This window comes from Rhinopithecus roxellana, chromosome 4 (assembly GCF_007565055.1).
Source record: "Rhinopithecus roxellana isolate Shanxi Qingling chromosome 4, ASM756505v1, whole genome shotgun sequence".
NCBI classification, from domain to species: Eukaryota; Metazoa; Chordata; class Mammalia; order Primates; family Cercopithecidae; genus Rhinopithecus; species Rhinopithecus roxellana.
In genome coordinates, this window is record NC_044552.1 from 163,393,919 (window position 1) to 163,421,539 (window position 27,621).

Genomic DNA, 27,621 nt, shown 5'->3' on the forward strand with positions numbered 1-27,621 from the left:
CATGTTCCCACAGGAATAGGATCAGGTCTTAAAGAGTTGCCTGTGGGCCATCTGAAACTGTTAAATGCATTAGGAAAGATATGTTAGATGTGTTGGAAAACTTAAATGAGTTGAAAGTAATTGTTACTAATTACTTCACATAGTGATTGTGAGGGCTGAGAGAGCATATTTAAATCATCCAACAATGTTCAAACTGTTGTTCTTTAATATGAAATAACTTCCTCCTATTATATTACTAGAACAAAACAAAAACATAGTCGCAAATAAAGAGTCTTAACAGAAAAGAGACAAGACACCATAATTTTTTAAACTGTCAAATAGGTTGACAGATGAAAATACTTATCATAGTGAATATAAGTGGCCTACATGCACCCATCATAGAATTCTAAGTCATAGAATTTAAGATTGGTTTAAAAAATTGAATCTGAGTGTATATTTCTTATCAAGGCACCAAAGCTGAAAAGATACAGAAATTATCAAAGTACAGTGCTAGATAAATTTTTATCAATTTAACTTTTTAAAAACTAGGCACAACAATGTAAATTTAGAAAAATTGGAGTTTGGAGTTTTTCTAAAAGCACCAAATTGTAAAAGGTCATTATAATTGATAGCTCATAATTCACAAAAATGTAAATATGTGCAAAATAGGATAAATAAATATAGCATAAAGTAAGAACTATTCGAAAGTAAAAGGGAAAACAGAACATTTGTAATCCAGTCCTATACGTCTACAACAGATTCAATAAATAAAAATTATAAAAGGGCTTAAAGAAGAAAAAATGATATGATTAGAAAGTATATGATAAAAGATATTAAAAGAAAAATGCAAAATGAAACATGAGCTTTGAGTTTAAAAAAAGAAAAAGCTGATATACAGAAGTGGACAGGTCAGTTAGAGATGCTGGCCAAAGGGAAGTGAGGAACTGTTCAGAGACAAAGTCAGGGTTCAGAGGAGAAATCATCCAGTATCTACAGGAAAAGAAAACTGAGTCATTAAAATGCTCACAATAAGTGTCTATATGGTAGGTAGAAACTGACTCCTTTTACTGCACAGTCAACACTCAATAAAATACACCACTTCTGATACCAGATGTGTAGAAGGTTTTCCCCACACACCAAGCAATTCACCAGCAGAAACCAACCAGGTGTTCTACAATTTAACTCAGTTCTGATGTTAACTGATTATATTGTCACAAAATCTTTGTCACTACTCAGTACCATCATTAATTTTTCTGACAGGAAATCACAGTTTTTTTTTTTAATTTCCTATACTAACAAATTTAAATTTTCTACATATGTTCCTTGACTAATTGCATTTTTATCCAATAAAATTTCAGTCTTTTAATTATTTAAAAACTGGATTTTTTTTTCTTAACATAGGGTGTGGAATCCATCAAAAGAAAACAGTCATTCATTGTATTAGTTAGCTAGTAGCTGCTGTAACAAAGCACTACAAATGGGTTAGCTTAACAGAAATGTATCTTCCTACAGCTCTCAAGTTTACAAGTCTGAGGCCAACATGTCAGCATGTTGGCTCCTTTTGCAGTTAGTGAGGGAGAATCTATTCCACGGCTCTCTCCTAGCTTCTGGTGTTTCATTGGCAGTCTTTGGCATCCCTTAATTTGTAGATGTATCACCCCAATCTCTGCCTCACATTCACATGGCATTCTTCCTGTGTGTATGTCTGAGTCTCCAAATTTCCCCTTTCTATAAGTACATATTAGGGCTCCATCCTATGCCTGTATGGTTTCCTCCTAACTAACTGGATCTGCAATGTCTCAATTCCAAATTAGGTCACATTCTGAGGGTAAAAGCAGTTGGGGAGCAGTTCCATATAAAGACTTTGGGGGAACATACTTCAACTCATAGCATTCAGTAATTCACGTATCAATACATTTAGGCAGAGAACATTTATGTTATGAATCCTACAATGTTTAGCCTCATGCTAACCATTGGAAGGAGAGAGGAAACTTCCAGTTCCTGCCCTCACTGAGCAGACAGTTGAGATGTGGGACCTGCCACTCTGTTTTGCTCACTCTGCTCCAGCCATACCAAGCTCCTCCATGTTCCTAGGCACAGTTAGCAAGCCCCTTCCTCAGGGACTTGGCATCTTCTCTTTCCTCTGCCTGGAATGCTCTTCACTAGATCCTTCAATTCGCCACCTCTGTGAGATCTTCCCTAACTATCCCATTTAAAATAGTGACACTACTCATCTCACACTGCCTATTTCTCCTTCTAATTTTCTCAAAAATTCTTTGCATCTTCTAATATAGTCTATAACTTACTTCTTTGTTTTGTTTATTGTCTGCCTCCCCACTAGAATTAAACAACTTGAGGATAGGGATTTTTGTCTGTTTTGCACACTGCTGTATCCCCAGGGCCTAAAATCATGCTCAGATGATGATGATGCAATGGATTAAGTGCTATGAGAGATACTACAGTGTTAAGGTTTAAGTTCAATATTCTCTTATTTATTTTACACACATTTATTGAGCACCTATTTAGGTATTGCTTGTGTAGTAGTGATTCGTATCAAATTCACTTTCTTTTTTTATTCTCTCTGCTCTTCAGAATAAAAGCTTCCTAAATCATCAATTTAATTCAATATCATTTTATTGCATAAGCTAAGGGCCAAGCACTGTGCAAATTATTTACATTAATTATTTATCTATTCTACAGAACAACCCTATAAGGGAAGCGCTCTTACAGTCACTTCCTACACAAGGTAACTGAGATGTTTTAAGCCTTTTCTGAGGTCAAAGTAGCAAGCCACAGTGCTAGAATACAAATCCAGATCTGTCAGTCACCCCTTTTCCTATCTAAAGATTCTTTCATTCATCATCTATCTAAAAATCGAAATACTCTGATATTGTGTCCTTAATTCCTTTTTTAGTCTGATTTTTAAGGAAAACTTTATTTTCCCATTATTTGGTATTTTTGTTTGTTTTAGTTTATTAATTCCAGATCCTATTTTCTAGTCATCTCAATAAGTACTGTATAAATTCTTACTCTTTGAAATTGAATTTGTTCATGGCCTACAATGATCAGTGTTTATTTATGAGCCACAGATCCCTCAGAAGAAAGTATAATCCATATTTCTGTGGTATAGAGTTGGTACCTGAAACTATGAGGCCAGGTGTTTTCTTGGCTTCATAGTAGAACAGAGTTTGAGATTATAATGAGCCAGCCACTCCACAGTTCAGACCCTCTCAAATAATTTCTTTTTGATCCTTAGTGGGGGACAGGGGTAAAGAAGAGAGGATGATCCCTCAGATGTCCCATAAAATGCTATTTCCCTTGGTCCAGTATGCCTGACTACTCACGGTATTGCCAACTTACTTCAGGGAATCCGAGAACTCAGCCCAAATCATTTCCCAGGTGGTGCTGTTTATGGATTCTGTTCACTCACAGTATCTGTACCATTAATTTGTATTCAAGTAACTTCTGGCTTGAATGTCTTTGTACCTTAGCAGACAATCTTCTCATATTATGTTGCATAGCCCCTACCTTGGAAACTGTGATATTGTGATGTAATAAGAAATACATATTTGGTCTCTGGCCCAGTTCCTGGCAGAGAACTCCTAAAACTCTTATCATTTTCTGAGTGATAGGAGTGCTAGGTGCATCTTTTGTTTTAATATTTGGTCCTCGACCCCAACTCCTGATACAAAGTTCCTAATCCTTTGGAATTTCCTGGGTGATAGAATCTTTTGTTCTTATGGGGTGACTCATGGTGGGCTCCTGGATCAGGGCTGGTCACCAGAAAGAACAAGCCATGAGGAGAGAAGAGCTGGAGATCTAATAATTGATCATACCCAAGTGACAAACCTTCCATAAAAAAATCCCTGAACACGTGGATGTGTCTGGAGGGTAGTGCATTTGGGAGAGTGTGGAAACCCTCCACTGCTTTGCCCATACCTCACCCTGTGAATCTCTTTCATCACACTGTTCATCTGTATCCTTTACAATGTCCTTTGGAATACATTGGTAAACGTGTTTCCCTGAGTTCTGTGAGTCACTCAAGCAAACTAATCAAACCCCAAGAGTGGGTCATGGGAAGCACCCAATTTATAGCTAGTTGGTCAGAAGCATAGGTCACAACCTGGGGATTGTAGCTGGTATCTGCAGTAGAGGACACTCCTGTGGGACTAAGTCCTTAACCTGTGGGGTCAGTAAGATCCTTTACAAACATATTTGGCAATAAGCAGTAAGAGCCTTAAATCATTCATCCTTTGGCTCAATAATTCAGATTCTTGGACTCTATCCTTAAGAAATCATGTAAAACATGGACAAATCTTTATATGGAAGGAAATTTGTTGCTATGCTATTCAAAACATTAGAAAAATAAAAAGTGTAAGAAAGTCTAAATGCTAACTGTTAAGATGAGGGTTAAATAAATTATGATTCATTCACTGACAGAAATATGAAAATCAGAAAAATTAATCTGAAGACTTGGTAGCACCTTAAAATGCATAGAAGTATAAAAGTAGAATATGTACACTGATTACTTTCATGCAGAAAACATGTGCATATGCAAACTAAGGTATTTTACTTTTGTATAATAAATTTCTTATACATATATCGCCTGAAAAATATATTTTAGTAACATTCAAAAATGTCATTATAACACAACATATTACTTTGTGCCAAAAATACTTCAGTGAATTTCAGAGAGGAGGAAAATCACATCTAGCTCTAATGGTTGAGAAGAGATGTCATGCAGGAAGTTAGGTTTAAACTGGACATTGAACAATTTGGATGGCAGAGAAACGAGTACACATTCAGAACAATAATTTTAATTTATGTTCCAAACTCCACATCACCCCAATTTGGAGTAAGAAATAAACTCAATGGATCTGTACATGTCTTAGTCAATCAGAATTAGAGTCCATGGACTCCCACAAAGCCATATGACCTCCAAGTCTGACATCAAAATTACATTAAGATCAGCTAGAAATAGATTCGGTTAGGTTTCTGTCCATTTGTTTCTTAAAAGATGAAAGTGTTATAAAAATACACCATGACTTGGTTATCTTTAACCAATTTACCTGTGAAATATGAAACAACAGATTAGGAATAAAATTTATTTTGAGAAACAATATGATCATTCACATGAAAACTATCCCAAGCTCTCAGATAATTTTAAATTCCTAAAAGATTTTCCCAGACTTACAGACAATGATTTATCATTACTTCATTCTAACAAACCGTCACCATAATTCTGAAATTATAACTAAATTTATATCCAAAATATACACAAGAGGAAGCTGTAGAAAAATTTCCAACACAAGGTTCCTTCCTAATAAAATGAATCCCTCACTGTATTCTAAGGCCTACAGTGTCAGGAACTGTATATCATTTCTCAGAGTCTTCCACATATGGAGCATATGTAAGACAATAAATTTTTTCTGAGAAAATCAACACAGGTAAAAATCATAAAGCAAAAGACTAATAGACAACATTATAGAAATATTTTAAAATTTTGTGTAGCAAAAAAATCATAATAAAAGACAAAAGGCAAGCTAAAACTGAAAAACATTATCTGCAACACGTCAGAAAAAAGAGATGCTTTCTTTACAATGTTCTCTTACATGTAAATAAGAAAAGATCAACATCCAAGAGAAAAAGGGGCAAACATGCAGCCTACCTCCAACACCACAATATCCTAAGGAAGGAGTGATCATTAGAGAATAAGTATAGAAAAAAATCAACATTCACATGGCAGGTTTAATAAGTTTGCTTAATAATACAGAATTTGAAGAGAAATATTTAATAAACATGAGGTGTATTGATGAATGTGCATAATCCACTCAGCATTGTTATTACGATCTATGTTTAAACACTTTACATTGTTAATTAATGTTGGTTAATATTGGAAGTTCTGTTAATTACAACTAAAATGTCAAGTAGCATTATCGCAAACACATATTCATTTATATTTCATGGCTATGTTTAATTTCTTGAGGTGTTTCTCAAAAGAAACACCTTTGAGATACAGAGAGCAATTTTATGTAATAGCACCACAGAATTGATTCACATTGTTTTTCCATGTTTACAACTTTCTTTTTAGGTGTGTATATATTTGCATTCAATTCATTGAAAAAAAAATTCTTCTTTGCAGACATATATAATGGAATTCTTGCCTGTGATAAGCAAAAATAAAAATAAAAATTTAAAAAATATGGAAAAAAGAGAAAAACAAATGCAATTGAGGGTTGTGAAATGCCTAGGACTGAAATCTAGAAATCTGTTTATTAATAACATAGCCTTTTGATGTCATTTTTAGAAATACTAGAGACTATTTTCACCTCTCAGATTGTCCTTTCTTGAACTCAGCATCCTTGAGCAAGAAAGACTGTGTTCTCCACACTGTATGATGGAACACAGGCAGCCACTTATTAATAAGAATCAATTTGAACTGCCAGGCAGAGATGAAACATCAGCACAAGTGATTAAAAGGTTACATTTCAATTCAAATATCTAAGTAAGAATAATAGCCATTCCCACAATACCAATAGACTTTGAAACTGGCTATGTTCACCAATATCCTCAGGATAAATGTACATATACATGGACCAAAAGAAGACATTTTCCCTCTAATATAAAAGTAAATTACTTAGGGTTAATTTGGCCTAAGCCCATAGATCAGTGGTTCAGGATAGAGCAAGGTATGACACCTATGAGAATAGTTCTTCAGCTTTTAAATTCTAATTGAGTCAGTTATTTTTCTCTTTATTTTGTACAAATTTATTGAACAACAAAGTTTAAAATTTAGGCTCTAAACAAATTTTATAAAAATCATTTTTCAACTTGGTGTCTACTTTTCTGCCCCATAAAAGTCCTGTGGCAGAAGTCGAAAAAGCCAAGGAAAAAGAAATGAGGAATTAAGTCAGAGAAGTGATGGTGTAAATGAGAGATAACTAGGGCCTTGAAAGTCCCTGCAAGGAGACTCAGAATTCAGCTCTAAGTCAGATAGAAAACTGCTGGAGGATTTTGAACAGAGAAGTAATTTTAATTTTTTGGCATTTTAATGGGGTCACTCTGCCTGCCGGGTTAAGCATAGCCTGTATTTAAGATAAGGGTTACAGAAACTATCACTCTAAGCCAGATTGAAAGGTCAAGGTGGGTTGGACCAGATGGGGACAGGAGCTGGTAAGAGACGGTTCATTTGTGGATACTGCCGAAGGAAGAGGCAAAGCAATGTGTCTGGAAATGAGGCATGAAAAGAAAATGGAAATCAGAATGATTCCAAGGTATTTGACCTGAGCAAATGGAGGATATTTGCTGTTGACAGAGCTGGGGGAAACTTTGCGGGACTGGGTCATGGAATGAATGCAAGAGCTCAGTTTGAGAGTTATTGGAAATGTCTGGAATTTGAAAACTTCCATTTGCATATGGCAATGTCAAGTAGATCATTGAGTATACATGTCTCAAATTGAATGAGATGACCAAGAAAGTGAGGACAGAGAGAGGGGAGAACCAGAGTTAGCACTCTGGGGCACTCTGACATTTAGTAGTAAAACAGAAAGAATCAGCAAAAAATGTCTCAGCCAGTGGTATAGAAGGCAACCTGGAGATCAGCTGTACTGGAGATCAATTAAAGAAAGTTTATTAAAGACAATGAGTTATCAAGTGGTAAACAATGTTGGCAGTGGTTACCAGAGACCAGGAAGAGTAGTGGGGAAGGGTATGAACAGAGGTTTATTGGGTAAAACCATACAGTTAGACAGAAGGAATAAGTTCTAATGTTTAACAGCACAGTATGATGTCTATACTTAACAGTAATTATATATTTCAAAATACCTAGAAGAGAGAATTTGGAATGTTCCCAACACGGAGAATCGATCAGTGAGGTGATGGATATCCCAATTACCCTGATTTGATCATTCCATATTGTATGCATGAATCAAAATATCACATGTACACCATAAATATGTATAATTATTATACATCAAGAATAATGTAGATAACTAAAATGAGGACTAAAAACTGACCAACAGGTATTACAATGTGAAATTTCCTTGGTGACTTTTGATAAGAGCAGCTTCCCAGAGTAGTAAGAATAGTCTAACTGCAGTGTGCTCAAGAGAGAATGAGTTAGCAAGTTCAGATTGTGGGAAACTCCACAGGCAAAGGAAATAAATTGCAAGGAAACTAACGCAGAGAGAAGATCCATATTAAACGAGATTAAAGGAGACAAATCAACCAATTATAACAAATGGACTTTATGTGGATGAACAAGCAACAACAAGATATACCCACAAAAATTTGGATTCAAACAAATCATAAAAAACAAACTAAAACTGTGAGAAGTTTTACCCTGGATACTTGGTAATATTAGGGTTTTTTTTTTTTTTACTTTTTAGGGGTGATTGTTTTATAATTACGTTTGCTTATTAAGATTATTTCGTGTATTTTAGATACACTTACAAAAGGATTTACAGATAGAATTATATGATGTCTAGGATGTGATTCAAAATAACACCATAGTGGGTAGAGATTGGGTGGGAAGAAGAAATACTAATATAAGGATGGGATAAGATTGCCATATGTTGAGAATTGTTGAAGTTGAGTAACGGTACCTGGTGGTACTGTTCGCTATCCTTTTTATATGTTTGAACTTTTTTATAATAAAAATTTTAAAATTGTGGTGTGGGGGATCAGAGAGAGAAGAAAAAAACAGGACCCTGAGTATAGACAACTTTTTCAGAGTTTTGCTGTATAGTAGAGATTCACGTGCAGTAATCAGAGGGGAAGTAGAGTCAAGAGTTGTTTTTAAGAGTTAAGAATACCGATTTTGTTTGCTGCTGCTTGGCCTTCCAAGAAGAATTTAGTTCTGACAAATAATTTAATTCTTTACTAATCAGAAGTTAAGTTATAGTGGTGACTTTAAGAGAGGTCAAAAATTGTTCTAAGAAATCAATACACAAATATCCAACTTCAGTTGACGTCACAGAATGCTTAAGAATCATCCACATTATAAAATTTCTAACAGTCTTATTCTTTCCCAATATAACTACAACCATTACTCACACCTACATATCCATCAAAAACACACATTCAGAAACTCTCTACATAATAACATTGAATGAAAATTCTGTTTCAAAGTTATAATCTGCTAATATAACTCACTAGCAAAGTATTAGCGCATGATAGGTAATAAATTTGGATTAAATATAACCAATGCCTAAATCAAAAAATGAAGAAGCAAGGAAAATTGTTATACACTTTGTGTAGCCATTCCTTAAAATCAAACTATCAACTCATTGGCTTATTAGTAGAGTTAATTCTTAAATGTTTTCCTTAATCACTACTGTACTCATTTTTATTTCAACATCGCTGGCTAACAAGTACTCAGTTGCTGCAACAACTACCCACAAATAAATAGAGAGCAGGTGAATGTCTGTTTCTATGGTTTCTATTTACAGTAGAGAGAGATTGTTTAACACTTGCTACTTTCTTTTTATAATAGAAATTTAAGTATTGCCTTCTCCCCATTCTTATCCTTCTTCTCCTCCATCCTGTAATGCTATCTATTTTCTTTCTCTTCATCTGGCTCTCTTTCTCAATCACCATTACCCTAACTTCCATTAAAAGTGATTTAATTTCAGTTTTCCATTCTAGGAAAAATGTCTGGACGGAAAAGGAACAAACAGTGGGAGAGCTGCCTGCACTTTTTTAAAAAATAAGTTTGAGCAAATATACTTTGTTTCTTAAACTAGATCAGCAACTTAAGAAGAAATGACAGAGTTTCCTTCTTTGCTTAGACAAAGCCTCTTTCTATAACAAATCCTTGAGTAACAGGGATAGTTCCTCCCACCTCCATCTTTCAGCAGTGTCTGATATCTGTTTGATAAGATAAGCTTCAGGAATGCAGTGAGCCAATTACTTGGATTGCCCTCAGCAAATATACTTACTTACTGCTGGATCAAACTAAAATATTCATTATTTATACTGTGGTACAAAATTATAGTAAACAAAAGTTGGTAAAATATAATGTCACATGGATAACAAAAAACATCAGTTTGAAAAATAATTTGGGATCATTTTTCTCATAATATCCTCTGTACCAAATTGAATCACCCAAGTGTGCTCAATGATCTGTCAGTGTACAATGATGTGATAGAAATGGTAAAACAAAATCCTTTTTGAGATATCATCCCAAAACTGTTGCGCAAAGATTCCTGGGAGAGAGTCTTCCCTTGCATTTGAGAAAATTAGCTTCTGGGAAGTGACTTTCAAAGTCAAACAAGGTGGTAATATCCTTTTGAAAAGGAAAAAAAAAATATTCATTAAATAAGTAAAACAATGTTAAAACATAGATATCAATGTACTTAACTGTAAATGTAAATGTACAGATATATTGAGCAAATTCAATGAGCACTGTCCTATGTCAACATTGGAACGGTGCAGAAACATATAAACCTTCTCCAATCCGAGTTCAATTATGTATTCCTTTAACTCCTCAAAAAGCAATTTCATATTGTACATGTGAGCATGCCAATGGAAAAAAAGTTACTTTTAGTATTATTAACATAGTATTTCGTTGAATATCAAGTATTTCTTTGAATATCAGCAAATAACACATACTTCAGGTTTGTCCTAATGGAGAATGTCAGGCACACCCAAATGTATCAGTGCTTTCTTTGTAGACTTTCTTAATCACTCAGCCAAGCAAAGCTATTAACTTACTCTAATTCCCTACAGAAGTCTTTAGTTTTACTGCCTTTAAAATGCCTGTACAGCCAATTTCCCATTAGCAAATGTAAAAGATTTTTTATATTACTATTAAGTTGCTTTAACAAATTCAATTTTAGGTCCCTGAAGTCTCTTACTTGGTTCCACTGCCTGTACAATAGGTGTCTGTATTTTTGTGCATAGCTTTCTTTTTACATTGAGAAAGATAAACAACACCAAAGTGTAATAGATCATTTGGTTGATATAAAGAAAGTAGAATGAGGAAAGAAATGGGCTTAATTCACTTTCAATGACAATGATTAGAATTTCATTTTCTACACTACAGACCCAATAGTAAAGGAGCAAAAGCTCTAGGGATTTTAAAAATATAATTAAAATAATGTAAGCAGAGAATCATGAACTTTCTGGCATGCCCATATTTGTCTGACTTATTTCCATACTGAGCACAATACCCATATCCAATCTTCCCTCAGCTAATGCATACTATTATCTGTCTACTAGTAAGTCCTTTCTTATTCTCTATAGTTTCTCACACATTCTCACCTTACTCGTTTTCCTTAAACATTAGCTTATTTCTTTTATTTTCGCCTTTGGGGTCATTTGTTTAATAAACATCTTCTTTTCTGATGTTTACTAAAAATTCACCTGCCTTTTTAAATCACATTTTAAGCTAATGTGTCTCCTCTTTTTCTTTGTCTTGATTGTTTTCTCTACACCTCGTATTTCTCCTCTACTGCACCTGGGTCTCATTCAGGTAGAGTAAAGAAAGGCCCAACTGAAGGCACTTTCCTGCCTTGCTTTGCAGATTTGGAGGAAAACAGAATGAATGCTACACATGTGTACAAACCCACAAATGAGGGAAAGGCGCAGGGAGCTTGTGTCAAATTCTCTAGCAAAGATGTGCACAGTTAGAATTGAAAAGCAATGGGATAAACAAGGTAAGAGGCAGAAGAGACAGCACCAACCAGCATGAGAGCCAGAGAAGCAAAATGGGAGCCAAGTAAGGAAGTAGCTAGAGGAGGTTTCTGGCCAACATTCATTAATTACAATTCTATCAAGCAGCCTGTCATGTTTGGTTTACAATTAGTCTTCCAACCAAGCTCAGAAAGACAATTTAAAAATGTATTTTTTAATTAGTGTATAGATTAAGATATAATATTCCTTTTTCTTTATAATTTAAGGTTCTAAAATGTAAAACATGTCAAGACTGATCATTATTATTCATGTATTACAGCAGGTTAAAACAGCAGATGCCTATAAAACTCCACATATGTTCTATAGAATAAGAATTTAAAAGAATTCAAAAAAAAGGAAGTGTGAAAAGGAAGAAAATAAGCCAGACTTAAAGACAAATATGGTTATTATGAATAAGCATTAGGTGAACTCTGAGCTTCCTAGTGGCTAAGAATAAAGAAAACTGTGATGTGTAATAAATTTTTAGTATCTGCTATGAGGAAGCAAATCAATTTTTCAAGAGAAACGAACTTTAAACTTTTGTCCATACTAATCTTACAACACAGGTTCTTACATTTTTTTTAACATGATTCCTTTTAGAATATCATGAAACCTATAATCCCCAGCCTAGAAAATCACAGAAGGCTGGCACTGACCTTCAGCGCCTCAGCTCCAGCGCCATGGCGCCCTCCAGGAACTTCTTCCTGGGGGAACTGGAAGATGAACGGACGGAAGAAGAGTGGTGGCGCTCATCGGCATTCTGATCGCCGCCAAGGTGCCGGCCGACACTGAGGTGGTTTGCGCTACCCACGCTGCCTATATCGACTTTGCCCCAGAAGCCAGAGCTGAAGATTGCTGTGACTGCGCAGAACTGCTACAAAGTAACTAACGGGGCCTTTACTGCGGAGATCACCCTGGCATGATCAAAGACTGCGAAGCCAGTCTGGGGTCCTGGGGTACTCAAAGAGTGGCATGTCTTTGGGGAGTCAGATGAGCTGATTGAGCAGAAAGTGACTCATGCTCTGGCAGAGGGACTCAGAGTAATCGCTTGCACTGGGGAGAAGCTAGCTGAAAGGGCAGTGGCATCACTGAGAAGTTAGTTTTCGAGCAGAAGGTCATCGCAGATAACGTGAAGGACTGGAGCAAGGTCATCCCGGCCTATGAGCCCACGTGGGCCATTGGTACCAGCAAGACTGCACCACCCTAGCAGGCCCAGAAAATACACGAGAAGCTCCAAGAACGGCTTAAGTCCAACGTCTCTGATGCGGTGGCTCAGAGCACCGGTATCATTTATGGAGGCTCTGTGATCGGGGCAAGCTGCAAGGAGCTGGCCAGCCAGCCTGAGGTGGATGGCTTCCTCGTGGGTGATGCTTCCCTCAAGCCCAAATTCGTGGACATCATCAATGCCAATGAGCCCCATCCATCTTCCCTGTCCTTCCTCCCAAGCCAGGGACTAAGCAGCCCAGAAACCCAGTAACTGCCCCTCTCCTGCGCATGTTTCTGATGGTGTCATCTGCCCCTTCTTGTGGCCTCATCCAAACTATACCTTCCTTTACCATTTATATCTTCACCCTGTAATGGTTGGGACCAGGCCACTCCCTTCTACGCTTAGTATAACCTTGGAACTAGATGTCACTAAGGTGGCTTCTCCTTGGCTGAGAGGTGGAAGGGGTGGAATTTGCTGCTGGGTCCCCTAGGCCCTAGTGAGGGCAGGAGAGAAACCATCCTCTCCCTTCTTACACCCTGAGGCTAAGATCCTCCCCTCTGAAGCCAGGAGTGCTGCCCTTTCCCACAGTGTCCGCACCTGTGTGTGCTGTGTATGTGAACCACCCACATGTAAGGGAATAAACACCTGGCAGTAAAAAAAAAAAAAAGGAAAAAGAAAATCACAGAAATTTTATAGACATTTCAGAGATTCATGAACTGTTTCAAGCCTATCCTTGGAACCTCTAGGAGTCCATGATCTACATATTAAGGATTCTTGTCATTAGAATGGACATGGGGGAAGTTTTAAAAGTCATAGTGAATAATGACAGCAGAAACTGCAAAACCTGTTTTTATGTCTTTCTTATTTATGTTGAGAGCATAATATTAAGGGATAATTTAGTGAAAATAATTGTGTAAAGAAGGTAAAGTTATGAACTACATATGTGCAATCACAATGTCTATATTTGACCTTATGGCCAGCATACTAGCTACCTTTATTTTTCATGGCGTAAGTGACATCTAATAATTTCTTCTAATAATGTCCTATGGAAGTATAGAATCTATAATACTCAAATAAGTAAATCTAATAGCAATCCATTTATAATTCTCTTACTATATTTTATAGTTTACTAACATACATTGCCAAACAATATATTATTTGGTTTTCCTTATTTGTGGACTTTATAAAAATAGAATCATGTTACAGGTAGTTTCTTGAAACTTTTTTCACCCAACATTATGCTTCCAAATTGCATCCATGTTGTTATACATCACTCAAGTCATTATTTTAATCTTGTATAATATTTTATTCAATAAATAAGCCATAAATTATTCCTCACCGATTAATAGACATTTGAATTGATTCTAGTATTTTGCTATTAGAAATTTAGGTGTTATCAACATCTTCTGGGAAAAAGGTTTTACTCTGACAATGGAAACAGGGGAAGAACTCATAGGCTCACTACTAGTAATAGTCTAAGTCTTGGGCTAGCTGGTTATATGGATGTTCATTAATTATTATGCTTTAGAACCCACCTGAAAGTTACATATATTATTTTGTATTTATAAAATATATTTTTAAGTTAAAATTAATAAACTAGAATATTTTATAATACTAAAAATTTTGAATAATGGAGATTCATGCTTTAAAAGATAGTAGAAATTTCTTTAAACACCAAAATTTTCAAAAGTGAAAAATTATCTATGGGGATTCTTTGGTCTTCACTAATTATTATGTAACAATGTTTTCTATCATTTTCCCAGGACCTACGAAATCAATAGCATGACTTTCCATTTTCCTAAACTACCACTTCCCTGTTAGACTTTGATAAGATAGCACAGAGTTCAAAGTGATTCAGCATCAAAACAAGTACCTGTCTGTTTTGCTATAAACTATTGCATAACACAAATGCAAGGTATTGAGTTGCTTTTTTTATTGTTTTTATATGAAATATCACTGTATTCTCTGGATTATAACAGCCTAAGGCTAAACAGAGGAATACTCTATAACCACTGTATACCAGAAAAGAAAATCAGGGCTTCCTAATTCATTCCCTATCTGTCTTCTAGGAAAGTGCAAAGAGGATCATGTGTTGTTCTTGTGTATAAAAGATTCCTTGAAGCATCTTGGATCAAGTCTTGCGTAAGATGGCCAAATAGGAACAGCTCCGGTCTGCAGCTCCCAGCAAGATCAACACATAAGGTGGGTGATTTCTGCATTTCCAACTGAGGTACCGGGCTTATCTCATTGGGACTAGTTAGACAGTAGGTGCAGCCCACAGATGGCAAACAGAAGCATGAGGCATCACCTCACCTGGGAAGCACAAAGGGTCAGTGAACTTCCTCCCCTAGCTGAGGGAAGCCGTAAGGGACTGTGCCATGGGGAATGGTGCACTCTAGCCCAGATACTACTCTTTTCCTACAGTCTTCACAACCCACAGACCAGGAGATTCCCTCGGGTACCTATGCCACTTGGGTTTCAAGCACAAAAGTGGGCGGCCATTTGCGCAGACGCCGAGCTAGCTGCAGGAGTGTTTTTCATACCCCAGTGGTGCCTGGATCACCAGCAAGACAGAACTGTTCACTCCCCTGGAAAAGGGGCTGAAAGCCAGGGATCCCAGTGGTCTAGCTCAGCAGATTGTACCCCCACAGAGCCCAGCAAGCTAAGATCCACTGACTTGAAATTCTCGCTGCCAGCACAGCAGTCTGAAGTTGACCTGGGACACTAGAGCTTGGTCAGGGAAGGGGCATCCACCATTACTGAGGCTTAAGTAGGTGGTTTTCCCCTCACAGTGTAAACAAAGCCACCAGGAAGTTTGAACTGGGCAGAGACCACCACAGCTCTGCAAAGTTGCTATAGCCAGAATCCCTCTGTAGCTTCCTCCTCTCTGGGCAGGGCATCTCTGAAAGAAAGGCAGCAGCCCCAATCAGGGGCTTATAGATAAAACTCCCATCTCCCAGGAACAGAGCACCTGGGGAAAGGGGCGGCTATGGGTGCAGCTTCAGCAGACTTATACATTCCTGCCTGCCAGCAAAGGGAAGCCCATTAGACTAACAGCAGATCTCTCTGCAAAAACCCCACAAGCCAGAAGAGAGTGGGGGGCCAATATTCAACATTCCTAAAGAAAATAATTTTCAACTCAAAATTTTATATCCAGCCAAACTAAGCTTCATAAGCAAAGGAGAAATAAAATCCTTTATAGACAAGCAAATGCTGAGAGATTTTGTCACCACCAGGCCTACCTTACAAGAACTCCTGAAGGAAGTACTAAATATGGAAAGGAAAAACTGGTTTCAGACACTGCAAAAACATAACAAATTGTAAAGACCATCGACACTGTGAAGAAGCTACATCAATTAACGGGCAAAATAACCAGCTAGCATCATAATGACAAGATCAAATTCACACAATATTAACATTAAATGTAAATGGGCTAAATGCTGCAACTAAAAGACACAGACTGGCAAAATGGATAAAGATTAAAGACTCATTGAGGTGCTGTATTCAGGAGACCCAACTCATGTGCAAAGACACACATAGGCTCAAAATAAAGGGATGGAGGAATATTTACCAAGCAAATGGCAAGAAAAAAAAAGGAGGGTTGCAATCCTAGTCTCTGATAAAACAGACTTAAAACCAATAAAAATCAAAAAAGGCAAAGAAAAGCATTACATAATGGCAAAGGGATCAATGCAACAAGAAGAGCTAGCAATCCTAAATATATATGCCCCCAATATAAGAGCACCCAGATTCATAAAGCAAGTTCTTAGAGGCCTACAAAGAGACATAGACTCTCACACAATAATAGTGGGAGATTTTCACATCCACTGTTAATATCAGACAGACCAAAATGAGACAGAAAATTAACAAGGATATTCAGGACTTGAACTCATCTCTTGACCAAGCGGACCTAATAAACATCTATACAACTCTCCACCCAAAATCAACAGAATATACATTCTTCTCAGCACCACATTGCACTTATTCTAAAAGTGATCACATAATTGGAAGTAAAGCACTCCTTAACAAATGCAAAAGAACAGAAATCATAACAAACAGTCTCTTAGACCACAGTGCAATCAAATTAGAACTCAGGATTAAGAAACGTACTCAAAACCACACAACTACATGGAAACTGAACAACCTCCTCCTGAATGACTACTGGGTAAATAATGAAATTAAGGCAGAAATAAATAAGTTCTTTGAAACCAATGAGAACAAAGACACAACATACCAGAATCTCTGGGACACAGCTAAAGCAGTGTTTAGAGGGAAATTTATAGCACTAACTGCCCACAGGAGAAAGCAGGAAAGATCTAAAATTGACACCCTAACATCACAATTAAAAGTACTAGAGAAGCAAGAGCAAACAAATTCAAAAGCTAGCAGAAGACAAAAAATAACTGAGATCAGAGCAGAACGGAAGGAGATAGAGACACGAAAAACCCTTCAAAAAAAATCAATGAATCCAGGAACTGGTTTATTGAAAAGATTAACAAAATACATAGACTGCTAGACAGACTAATGAAGAATAAAAGAGAGAAGAATCAAATAGACACAAAAAATGAAAAAGGGAACATCACCATTAATCCCACAGAAATACAAAATACCATCAGAGAACACTATAAACACCTCTACACAAATAAACTAGAAAATCTAGAAGAAATGGATAAATTCCTGAAAACATACACCCTCCCAAGTCTAAATCAGAAAGAAGTTGAATCCCTGAATAGGCCAACAACAAGTTCCAAAACTGAGGCAGTAATTAATAGCCTTCCAACCAAAAAAACCCCAGGACCAGATGGATTCACAGCTGAATCCTACCAGAGGTACAAAGAGAAGCTGGTACCATTCCTTCTGAAACTATTCCAAACAACAGAAAAAGAGGCACTCCTCTCTAACTCATTTTATGAGGCCAGCATCATCCTGAGACCAAAACCTGGCAGAGACACAATTAAAAAAGAAAATTTCAGGCCAATATCCTTGATTAACATTGATGCGAAAATCCTCAATAAAATACTGGCAAACTGAATTCAGCAACATATAAAAAGCTTATCCACCACAATCAAGTTGGTTTCATCCCTGGGATGCAAGTCTGGCTCAACATATGCAAATCAATAAACATAATCCATCACATAAACAGAACCAATGACAAAAACCACATGATTATCTCAATATATGCAGAAAAAGCCTTCAATAAAATTCAATACCCCTTCATGCTAAAACATCTCAATAAACTAGGTATTGATGGAATGTATCTCAAAATAATAAGAGTAAATTATGACAAACCCACAGTCAATATCATACTGAATGGGCAAAAGCTGGAAGCATACCCTTTGAAAACTGGCACAAGACAAGGATGGCCTCTCCCGCCAATCCTATTCAACATGGTATTGAAAGTTCTGGCCAAGGCAGTCAGGCAAGAGAAAGAAATAAAGACTATTCAAATAGGAAGAGAGGAAGTCAAATTGTCTCTGTTTGCAGATGACATGATTGTGTATTTAGAAAACCCCATTGTCTCAGCCCAAAATTTCCTTAAGTTTAATAAGCAACTTCAGCAAAGTCTCAATACAAAATCAGTGTGCAAAATTCACAAGCATTCCTATACACCAATAACAGACAAACAGAGAGCCAAATCATGAGTGAACTCCCATTCACAATTGCTACCAAGAGAATAAAATACCTAGGAATACAACTTAAAAGAGATGTGAAAGACCTCTTCAAGGAAAACTACAAACCACTACTCAAGGAAATAAGAGAGGACACAAACAACTGGAAAAACATTCCATGCTCATGGATAGAAAGAATCAATATCATGAAAATGGCCATACTGTCCAAAGTAATTTATAGATTCAATGCTATCCCCATCAAGCTACCATTTACTTTCTTCTCAGAATTAGAGAAAAACTACTTTAAATTTCATATGGAACCAAAAAAGAGCCCGTATAGCCAAGACAATCCTAAGCAAAAAGAACAAAGCTGGAGGCATCATGCCACCTGACTTCAAACTATACTACAAGGCAACTGTAACCAAAACAGCATGGTACTGCTACCAAAACAGATATATAGACCAATGGACAAAACAGAGGCCTCAGAAATAATGCCACACATCTACAACCATCTGATCTTTGACAAACCTGACAAAAACAAGCAATGGGGAAAGGATTCCCTATCGAATAAATGGTGTTGGGAAAACTGGCTAGCCATATGTAGAAAACTGAAACTGAACCCCTTCCTTACACCTTATACAAAAATTAACTTGAGATGCATTAAGACTTAAACATAAGACCTAAAACTATGAAAACCCTAGAAGAAAACTTAGGCAATACCATTGAGGACATAGGCATGGGTGAAGACTTCACAACTCAAACACCAAAAGCAATGACAACAAAAGTTAAAATAGACAAATGGGATCTAATTAAACTAAAGAGCTTCTGCACAGCAAAAGAAACTATCATCAGAGTAAACAGGCAACCTACAGAATGGGAGAAAATGTTTGCAATCTATCCATCTGACAAAGGGCTACTATCCAGAATCTACAAGGAACTTAAACAAATTTACAAGAAAAACACAACCCCATCAAAAAGTGGGTGGAGGATATGAACAGACACTTCTCAAAAGAAGACATTTATGCCACCAACAAACAAATGAAAAAAAGTTCATCATCACTGGTCATTAGAGAAATGCAAATCAAAGCCGCAATGAGATACCATCTCATGACAGTTAGAATGGCAATCATTAAAAAGTCAGGAAATAACAGATGCTGGAGAGTATATGGAGAACTAGGAATGCTTTACACTGTTGGTGGGAGTGCAAATTACTTCAACCATTGTGGAAGACAATGTGGTGATTCTTCAAGGATCTAGATCCAGAAATACCATTTGACTCAGCAATCCCATTACTGGGTATATCCCCAAAGGATTATAAATCATTCTACTATAAAGACACATGCACACAAAATGTTTATTGCAGCACTGTTCACAATAGCAAAGACTTGGAACCAAACCCAAATGCCCATTGTTGATAGACTGAATAAAGAAAATGTAGCACATGTACACCATGGAATATTATGCAGCCATAAAAAAGGATGAGTTCATGTCCTTTGCAGGGACATGGATGAAGCTAGAAACCATCATTCTCAGCAAACTAACACAGGAACAGAAAACTAAACATTGCATGTTCTCACTCATAAGCAGGGACTGAACAATGAGAACACATGGACACAGGGAGGGGAACATCGCACATCAGTGCCTGTAGGGGGGTGGAGGTCTAGGGGAGGGATAGCATTAGGAGAAATACCTAATGTGCATTAGGAGAAATACCTAATGTAGGTGATGGGTTGTTGGGTGCAGCAAACAACCATGGCATGTGTATACCTATGAAACAAACCTGCACAACCTGCACATGTATCCCAGAACTTAATGTATAATAATTTTAAAAAAAGATTCCTTGAATAGATACATCTGAGTGCATTATTTTTATTTTATTAACTTATACTACTAGTATACCAGAGAGAGGGAAAGATATTTAAAATGTAGATACAAGGTTTATAATTAAATATTCAAGTACACCTGACTCAGTATTTCCAAGTTGTGATCCTAATGCCCCCATAATCTACTGTCCTATATCTGTATTGTGAAGTTTCCTTCACAAACTTCTTCATGAATTATATATATATATATATATACATTTGCTACCTCTACTTTAAGACCTAGGACTGAACTCATTCTTCCCACAACATGACCTCAAAATGTGAGAGGTCACCCATGAGAAAAACTTATGGATTTTTCTAATACATTTGGGAAGGCCAAATCCATGGAGCTAAAGATGAACCTTCAAAGTAGCCTCACTCTACTCCAACCTCCAAATATCCAACCCACCAGGGGATACTGAATACCTACCAAATCTGATGCCCTAGAAAGGGTCAAGCCTTTGATGAATCACAACCAGACATGTGCAGTTTTTTTTTAGGAACCTGCAGACTCTACACAGAGATGAAGGCAGCTGTTTTCCACTGTCTCCTTTTTTTTTTTTCCTTTTTTTTATTGAGATGGAGTCTCGCTCTGTTGCCCAGGCTGGAGTGCAGTGACTCAATCTCCATCTTCTGGATTCAAGTGATTATCCTGCCTCAGTCTCCAAGTAGCTGGGATTACAAGTGTGTGCCACCATGCCTGGCTAATTTTGTAGTGAATTTTTAGCAGAGATGGGGTTTCACCATGTTGGCCAGGCTGGTCTCAAACTGCTGACCTCCAGTGATTCACCCACCTCAGCCTCCCAAAGTGCTGGGATTCACTGCCTCTTTTGCTTTTGTTTTCTCTCAGCTTTGATTATCAGGATGGACCTAAGTTCCACATGTGAAGCCCTCCCATACAATTATTTTCCTGTGGTTCAACTCAGCCTAAACGTCCCACTGAAGAGTTCCAGACAGAGCAGCCAGTTGCCCTTTATAACTCTCTTTTCTACGGGCTATCACCCATCATTACTTTATGAAACTGCTTTCAGTGTTACCAAATAATTATCCAGCAAACCTAATGGTCTTTCCCTCCTTCTCAGTACCTTGACCTTTCTTTAGTATTTAACTCAAAAACTCTTTATTGACATTCTATCTCCTTGCTTTGAAAAAGATGCTTTGATTTGTTTCCACTTTGATGAATTTTTCATCATTGTTTTCTTCAGTGGTCCTTTTTCTTCCCTGTATTAGTTAGGCTTTGCTCCATCACAACTATTTAATTAGCTCATGAGTCTAAAGGTTACCACTTTGGGATAGTATCTACTGATCTTATCTGGGCTTGCTCAGTCAGCTGGTGAGTCAGCTGAGCCAGCAGGACATCTCTTCACATAGTCTCACATCCTCCTGGAGGTTAGCTTCGGATTTTTATGGCAGTTGCAGAACTCCAAGAGAACTAAGAAAGAAAACTCCAATGTGCAAGTGCTTTTTAAGTCTCCAATTCTGTCACATTTGCAACTGTCCCATTGGCCAAAGCAAGTGATTTGGCAAAGCCAAGAATGAATGTGGGAGGAGACTACCCCAAGAATGCAGATGCAAGGAAGCACAAAAAGATGGGACAATTACTACAACTTACACACCACTTATTCATCTAAACTATAGCTATTTAAATCTAAAGATTTGATCTTTGCCTCATTGTTCCTGTTAGACTCTCACTGTTTGGTTCTTAGAATCCTTGTGAAGTCTAAAATATTCTGCAGTTCTTATATTACTGTGACATCTACAACACCTTGGTGTGAATGAATTCAAAATCAATTTTTACAGAATAGAGTTGGCTCTTTGCCTTGCCTTTTGTGTTTCTAAATTTCCTTTGGACATTTTCACTGAGATGTTCTACTAGGGCTTCAAATTCTACATGAACTAAAATTGAATGTATTGTCTTCCTCTCTGTTTCAGTCATTCCCTTCTTGTCTGCTTCAATAAAAATTACCATATAAAACATGTCTTTATCTTAATGTTTCACCTGGTCCCAAGTTTCATTTTTTGTTGTTTTGAGACAGGGTCTTGCTCTTTCACCTAGGCTGTAGTGCAGTGGTATGATGCCAGCTCACGGTAGCCTTGACCTCTCAGCTCAAGGGATCCTCCCACCTCAGCCTCCTGAGTAGCTGGGATTACAGGTGAGCGCCACCAGGCCCAGGTAATTTTTGTAATTTTGTAGCGATGAGGTCTCGCCATGTTGCTCAGGCTGGTCTCAAACTCCTGGGCTCAAGTGGTCTTCCCATCTCAGCCTCCAAAAGTACTGAGATCACAGGCGTGAGCCATTGAGCTGAGCCCCCAATGTACATATTTTTTATGTCAGTCTCTTTTTCCTCTCTTCTTCTACATCTAATTTGTAGTTTTACTTCTACTATTTACCAAATAAGAATACATTAATTTATTTAAATTTTAGCTTTAATTTCCCTACCCTAAAAACAGTGATAAGAAAATTTGACTTGCAGAGCTATTAGAAGGATTAAATTAGTTTTGTATGCTTAGCACATTGAATGTTTTCAAAAATGTCATTTTCTTCCCCTTAAGTCTTCTTGATTCTTCATTCTTGGGATTGTTCACATCCCTACACTTCTGTTTTTTTTTTTTTTTTTTTTTTTAACAGTACCACAAATTAAAATTAAGCCCTTATAATCTCATGCCATGGACCTTTGAAATAATTTCTCAATACTTCTATAACTAGCTTATCTCTTCTCTAATCCATTCCTACCTCCTCATAGTCTTTTCAAAGCCCTGCTTTCTATCTATTTCTATTTCGCATTAGATAAAACCCACTCTTTAAACTATCATACATGCTCTTTTCCAAAACTTGTTCCTGGCTATTTTTCCAGATTTGCTTCCCATTGCTCTTCTCCATGAATGCTTCAACTAAACTCTACAACTTGTCATTCCCTGAATACACTTTTACTTTCCCTCCTGTATATTATTCAAGGAGTTGTATTGAATTGTTCATCTCTCTAAGCTTTTAGAAATTCAGTTCGGTAAGCATTGAGTAAAACTAAATAAGACAGTCTTTCTGCTTCAGGAAATTTACAATCTCAGGAGAAAATAGATAATCTCACTTTCTGAGATTATAAATTCTCTGGGGCACAAACAGTCTTGCATAGTTTCCCAGGCAATCAAAGACTTTTCAGCCTCATAAGACAGAATTTTTATAGCTAGCTGTTATATGATAAAAGTACAGGCTCTGAGAGCAACCAGATAAATCTCACTTCCATCATCTACTAGTTGTGTAGACTTAAGCAGTTTACTTAAACTCTTTCAGCTTCAGTCTCCTCATCTGCAAATGGGGGTAATAAAAGCATCTCTCATAGGATTATGATGTAAGACAATGCAAGTGAAGTTATTTGTATGGTAGGTAACATAATGGCAAGCTCTCAGTAAATGTCAGTTGTCAGTGACCATTGCTGCACTAACAATAAATACAAAATCATGAGAAAACAAAACAAATTATGAATTCTTTCCATGAAGCTTAGAAAACTTTTAGGAAAAGGGTCATATGAGCTGAACCCTGAAAGGAAGGTATGATTTCCCCCAAATCAGGACTGATCTCTTCTATTTCTGCACTCATTCTTCCAACTATTTGTGTCTTCATTCATGAGTTGAGCATTGTTTTTTACGTGCATACTACATGGCAGACAGTTTGTGATACTCATGGCATTTATCAGTATCTGTCTATGCTAACTGAGGAAATGAGAATTAGCTCTTGACATCCTGGACCTAGACTAGCACTTACGGCTGGACCTTGCTGTCTTCTGTTGAATGTAAACAATCTTACAAAACATCAACTTCAGACAAGGCCACGCCGTGACTATGATGGATTGAGACAAAAACAAGATCAGATCACTCCATAATCAAGTCTCAACACCCACAAAAACATGGATATTGTCCATCCTAAAGAATGACCAAACATCTACTTATCTTGGCTAACCTGAGTGACTGATGTTTCTTGACCAATTCTAGCTTTAGTCCCAAACTAGTCTTCCATCTTTCTCAATAAGATTTATTAAATACCTAATTATACAGTTATTCCCATTTCTTAACAGTATCCAAAACAAAGCAATGCCTGCTTCCTTAAAATCTCCCCAAAGTCACATCTCCAGATCTAATAGTGGGTCCTATCTAACACCTTCTTACTGAGGTGCTCTACTCTTCTCAATGTGTGTGTTCTCCTTCCCTGCAATGAATAATAAAACACTACAGATGTGTTCCTGATGCACTTTTGACAAAGGGCATTGTCACAACATTCTTGGCTTGCTAATCTTACCTGCTGAAACTGTAAAATTCTCTGGAGAATAGCATTGTCTTATCAATTTTCATGTCTCCCACTATACAAAAACAATGTCTTTAATAGAGTAAATACACACAAAAAGTTTGTTGAATGGATAACTGAATCTCATAGAAACTATTTTCTTCAATGACCAGAAATGGTAAAAAGACACTGGAGAAAGTGTCCCGAATCCTGCTTCTCAGATGTGCAACTGGGAGTATCAAGAAACTATGCTCTAGCAGTGACTTTGCAGGCAGCACAATGCTGGAAGTTGCAGGGTGGCGTCTTGGTATGTCAGAATTAATCATTATTCAGAAATGGTAAAAAGATATATGTGAGATCAAACTAGCATTACAGTTACCTTATATCTATCGACAATACTGGCCTTTTAGAGGAACCTTAAAATGGGATTCTTCTGAATCATCCAAATCATGCTGCCAATGTGGTATGCAACATTTGTGTTAACAGGAATATTTACTGTGAAATAGTATTCTAAATGCCTTTCAAGTAAGATACCTAGTATAAAGTTCAAAAGTTCCTATTAATTTATTGAATTGCATTTTTATTTTACCCATAAAAAGGCACAGAAATCATGAAAAAAGTATTTGATTGAGAATTTAGTCTGAATTTAAAGGCACTATAAAACGTGCCATCTGAATATTAAAAAGACATTAAAAAATTAAAGAATCTGACATGCAATCAACTCAATTGGTAAATAGAAAAATATTCAACTAAAAATCTTTGTAGAAAAAAATGGCATCATGACAGAAAGATATTTATTACACAAGGGACAGTCTATGACAGTATCTGAATTTAGCCAAATAAGCAGAAAAGTAGGTGATCCAGAGTATATGATCTACATTTGCATCTATGCATTTTAGCAAATTTCTTCTGTTACATTAATCTTCAAGGGAACAGCCATATAAACTAATACTAAAGTTTCAGTCTTTAGGAAAATAGCTGTAAGGAACCCTGCAATATCATTAAAACTGCTATTAATCTGTATAACTACCTTCCCTAGGGAAACTGGCTCAATCTTTTCAATGCTAAGAAGAGCTAAGAACCCATATTTAAAATGGGAGTCAGAGAATGCTGCAGAGAAATTAGTAGTTAATTAGTGAGAAAACTAGTAAAAAAAAAGATAAAATTATTTTTTGGTAATGTTAGAATATACAGTAAAAACTATTAATATTCAGTAAAGAGTCAGGCTTTCAGCTTATGTAAGCTGAAAAATATTTCATATACATAATAATAAGAAATTATGTATATTGAGCATAAAAACTGAAATTACAAGTCTGGCCCCACAACATTAATTCTGTAAATTGGATTTAGATTTGCTGGCCATTTAAAAGCTCTGGCCAGTAAATCCTCTACTTTAAATATAACCATAGTATGGTTTAATATGTGTATATGTGATTTTTAGATGCCATGTCAATGAGATTTACAGTCTGTTCCTGACTTGATATTCAGTCTACATTACAAAGAATATTTGAATTGGTCTATGACCCTTAAGTATTTTCTCCCCGGGGTGGATTAGAGCAACTAGTTTCTGAGAACCTGGGAATTATGCTTTTATGACTGTGAGTCTAACCAAAAATTAAGGCGTGAGCAATTTCATTGAGAAATGAATAAAAAATATGCCTTTAATGTAGAATTTTCTGGTAGGTAAAAATGCAATTCAGAGGGAACAGTTAAAGAAGAGGTGGCTCTGTGGGCTGCTCTTTAAAAAAGACCTGAGATTTGTAGATAAGCAATCATTCATTTAGTTATTCATCTACCCAATCAGTGCTTACTATTCTTAGGTATCACACTAAGCTCTGGGAGGAGCAATTGCTCACCTTTCCACTACCCACATCCATAGTTTATAGCACTGCAGAAAACAAATTAGCAGTAATGACAAAGGGTGCTAACAACTCTAGGCAGGAACACCTAATGTAGTCTAGTATGTCAGGAAAGGCTTGGGGAGGGAGGAACAAATAAGGTGAGACTTGAAGGATAAGTTAAGCTGGTCAGGAAAAAAAAGAGGAAGGAGAGGGTTACAGGCAGAGAGAATAGCCCATCTGAAGACCAAGGCTGCAGGTGAGGGAGGGTGCAGAACTGTCGAAGACTGAAAGACACTCAATGTGCAGGATATCTGTTATAGGGAAAGAACATTGTGAGCTCAGACTAGAATGGGGGTGTAAAGTATGATCCATTTAGACAGAAGTAAAAGAGGAGCTGCCAACTAAATGAAACATAATATTTATTAAACCTTACTGTGTGTCAGGTTCTCTACAGTGCACCCTTTCTGCACAGTCTCATTTATATCACATAACGATCCTATAAGATAGGTGTCACTGTGATTCCTATTTAACAGATGAGAAACTGAGGCAGAGGGGTCAAGTAATTTGCTCAGACTCACACAGCTAAGACATTAGAGAGTCAAATTCAAATCTAGATCATCTGAGCCTTTATTTTATGTTCTTAGGCATAACATAGGCTAGGTCAAAAAGGGTAACAAGCATTATATTTCAGTAAAACTCTATACCACTGTTTGGACCTAGTTGAAACATTCAGCAGAAGAACCCAAAGACTGCTCTGATTTATATTGTCCATACAGATTCTCACGGTTGTATTGATCATTAAAAAATCTGAAGGGAACTTTCTGAGCTGCAACAAGAATTAATTGAGGCAAAGTTTTGTTTGTTTTTCCTCTTTTGATAGCCTCAAGAGCTACATTAACAAGAGCAATGAAAGTACACAGCATATATAGTAGCTGCTAACAGAATTTAGTCCTACTTTACTGTATGGAAGGTTGTGTCTACTTTGACAGTGTCAGTTTGGTGAGATTCCTGACTTCTATTCATCAAAAAGCAACACTAGGATGTATCTGCAGAGACAAACCATGGATTTAAATTAATTCATTTGAAAAAAAAAGTAAACCAATTTGAATCCAATAGAACATTTTCTTCTCAAAGAATAAATCTGATCAAGTTAAAATTTGGGTTCTAATCTTTA

At 36.7% G+C, this 27,621-nt stretch overlaps 1 protein-coding gene and 1 pseudogene across 1 annotated transcript in view; one reads left to right on the forward strand and one right to left on the reverse strand.

Annotated features, from left to right (window-relative positions):
* Positions 1-27,621, reverse strand: part of FRK (fyn related Src family tyrosine kinase) — a 115,175-nt gene that overhangs the window by 80,509 nt on the left and 7,045 nt on the right. The gene's annotated exons all lie outside the window — the stretch shown is intronic.
* LOC115896887 lies at positions 12,333-13,399 on the forward strand (annotated as a pseudogene).